At 68.5% G+C, this 3,185-nt stretch overlaps 1 protein-coding gene across 1 annotated transcript in view; it reads right to left on the bottom strand.

Moving 5' to 3' along the window:
• DOK7 (docking protein 7) overlaps window positions 1–3,185 on the bottom strand; it is a 19,711-nt gene that overhangs the window by 4,655 nt on the left and 11,871 nt on the right. The window lies entirely within an intron of this gene.

Raw genomic sequence — 3,185 nt, 5'->3', positions numbered from 1 at the left:
CCCCCTGCCCCCCACCCCCCCCCGCCTGCTGTGATAAGTCCAGTCTTGCTCACAGTCCCCACCCGGGGCTGCGCCGCAGGGCGTGTGGCCACTGGATGCACAGGGGCTGGAACCCGAACTCCCCGAGGCACCACCGGCCCGCTCGCAGTGCCCACCTGTGGAGGGGCCATGGAGGCCACGGGAGAGGAGCCAGGCCCCCCAGAACCGCTGAGTGGCCCCTTGGTGGTGTCCGATGGGACACGCGGGCCCGGGGAGGAAGGGGCTTTTGTGGCCTCGGAGCTAAGGACAGGCTCTGACCGGGAGGGAGGGACGGTGGCCCGTGGCCGGCACATCCGTAGCCACCCTGGGCTTCAGTCTCTGGAAGCCTTCAAGGCGCAGGCCCCCGCCAGGGCCAAGGGCATTCCCAGTGGTCTGGGGAGTCACAGCCCAGCGGGGGGCCCTGGTGGGCAGCTGTGAACAGGAATGTGGGAACAGGGTCCCCAAACGCCACTCCTGGGGACCACAGTGCCCCACCCTGTCCTGGGCCGGGCTCCAGGGACCCCGAGCACATGGAGCTGGTCTAGCCTGCCACCTTGGAGCCCTGTGCGGGCCCAGGACTTGGGCAGGCATGTCTGACCTCCTGCCCTCGATCAGAGGCCAGGTGCCCCCCGGACCCCCCACAGCCGGCCCAGGGTCAGACGCTAAGTGCTCACAGCCCCACCTGCAGACCGCGCCCACGCCCGGGGCCGGACCTGCAGGTACAGCCTCAAACCCCCTCCGGGCCGGGCAGGCTGCAGAGGGCGCCGTGGAACACGAGCACATGAGGAGCCCCTTCCCCTTCCTGGGGGCCAGGACCCCTCACCTCCGGGCACACACGGCCCCACAGAGACCGGAGGAAGGGCTCCTGGCTCTCGTCTGCCCACTCTGCGCCCCGCCCCCATCCCTTCCCCGGGACCACCCTGGGGTGCACACTGGAGGGCCCGGCCCTGCTCCTCCTGAGTCACTCGGTCGCACAAGATGCGTAAGCCACCGCAGAGGTCCACGGCCGCCCCCACGGGCCCCTGCCCTGAGGACTTCTTGCCACAGCCCAGCCCCCACCAGCCCAGGTCCGCGGCCACAAGCCGCACACCAAGGCGGGCACCTGGCTGAGCTGCCCCTGTGGCCTCGCCCCCCGAACGGACTTTCCCTGAAGTCTCAGCGGTCGGCCTCGGGCGAGGACACCGGGGCCACAGCCAGGATGCGGAAAGGGACAGGTGGGGGGAGGGGCGGACCTCTCCACCGCTGGGGTCTCTGTCTGCTCTGGGCTGAGGGACGCCGGCCCACCCTGGCCGTGTGGGGCAGGGCACCGGTGGGGGCGGCAGGCCTGAGCCCGGACGGCGAGGGGCCCTGGCAGGGACAGACCCCGCTCCCAGCCTTATTTCTCTTGCAGCAAGACGGGCCGGGGCGCCTCAGGGGTGGAGAGGACCATGGGGTACGGTGCCCGGTAACAGGCACCCACTGCACACCTGTGTTTGTCACCTCGCCAGACCCTCTCCGAGTGCCCAGGGGAGTGGGGGCTGTTGTGCCCATCCATGGAGGAGGAAACTGAGGCTCAGAGAGGTGTAGTAACTTGCCTGAGGCCGCCCAGCTGGAGGGGCGGGGTGCCGCTCAGCCCCCAGAGCCCGGCTTTCCTCACACTGCGGTGTGGCGGGAACCCCGGCCGGGGCGCCCAGCCCGGCCTCCAGGGGGACCCGGGTCCTCCTGACTCCCCTGGCAGGGCTGGCCCCCCACAGCGTGGTGAGCAGGTGCGGAGGTGGGAGTGACATGGCAGCGCGCGGCCCCCGGGATGCGCAGACGTGACCGGGGGCCCCTGGGGCTCTGCCGCCAAAGCAGGGGGATGGGAGGGGGTGGGGGCCAGGCTCAGAGCCGGGACTCACTGGCCCAGAAGCGGCTCCACACTCCCGTGGACACAGGGAGCCACCTGATGAGCCCAAGGGACCACCGAGGACATCACCTCACACATGTCACACAAATGTGTGTGTACACGTGAAGGCACAGACTACGCACCAGATGTGTGCAAACGCCATGCATGCACATGCATGCAAATGTGTGCAACATGCTCACCACACACGCATACGCTACACTCACTATGCGTGACACACATACGTGGAAATGCATGCACACGCACACACAGGCCCTGCGGCTGTCAGGAGCCCCTTTCCTTCTTCAGGCCTCCGGTGCATTCAGACTTAAGGTGACCACACAGGCGAGGCTTCATGCTGCTTCCTGTGACCCTCGGGCCCCCAGATTTCAGAGACCGGGGCCCCGCCGGGAGGGCCAGGCCGGCGGCGGAGAGGGCGGGCAGGTGGAAAAGAACAGACCGTAAGAAAAGAATATTTTATTTCCAGTCTAAGAACGTATTACAAACAGTGTCAGACTTTAAAAGTGTGAAAGCGACAGGCGTCGTCAGCCGACGGTGAAGGTACAAAGCGGGATATTTACAGGGGAGCCGTTTGCCCCCCGGGTGGGGGCGGGTTCCAGGCGGGACGGCGCCAACGCAGCTGCTCGGGCTGCGCCCGCCTCTCACAGGTGCACGAACTCGCAGAGCGCAGCTACCAAACCAGGCGACGCAGCTGCAGCCCATGCAGGCGAGGCGGCCGTGGAAGGCCACCCGCGTGCCCTCCAGAAGGCCTGACCGCCAGCCTAGAGCTCTGCCAGGGGGTGGCGGGGGGTGTGGGCAAGCAGGCCCTGCTGGGCTGGTCGGTAGGAGGACATCACCACCCTGCCCCCCGCCCCCCGCCCCAGGGGCTGCGGCCGTGCCCGCCCTGCCCAGCCCTCAGGGAGGCTGCAGCTTCAGGGAAAGGCTAGTGGGTGGGTGAGCCACAGACACCCAGACCCTCACGCCCCTGCGCCTCCTGAGCCTCAGTTTCCTCCCCGGTGGAGGGGCCGGCTGTGGTGCCGCCTCGCAGAGGAGGGGCGGGGCGGATCGGTAAAGCTCCTGAACACGAGACGTGCCGAGCTCCTGTCCCGGGAATCGGGGGTCTGCGGCGGCTGCAGGGGGGGCTAACTTTTCTCAGGCGGGGTGACTGTGCACTGGAGGGACGGGTTTGAGGTGTGAGAGTGGCCGTCCACCAGGCAGGCAGTGGCACACGACAGGAGGCGGCCCGGCCAGGGAGGGGCACCCCCAGCCCTGCTCACCCCAAGGACACGGCTCGAGCCAGCTAGGA

The sequence above is a fragment of the Crocuta crocuta genome, unplaced genomic scaffold (assembly GCF_008692635.1).
Source record: "Crocuta crocuta isolate KB4526 unplaced genomic scaffold, BGI_CrCroc_1.0 scaffold179, whole genome shotgun sequence".
NCBI lineage: Eukaryota > Metazoa > Chordata > Mammalia > Carnivora > Hyaenidae > Crocuta > Crocuta crocuta.
This window is presented reverse-complemented; position numbering and strand designations above follow the sequence as displayed.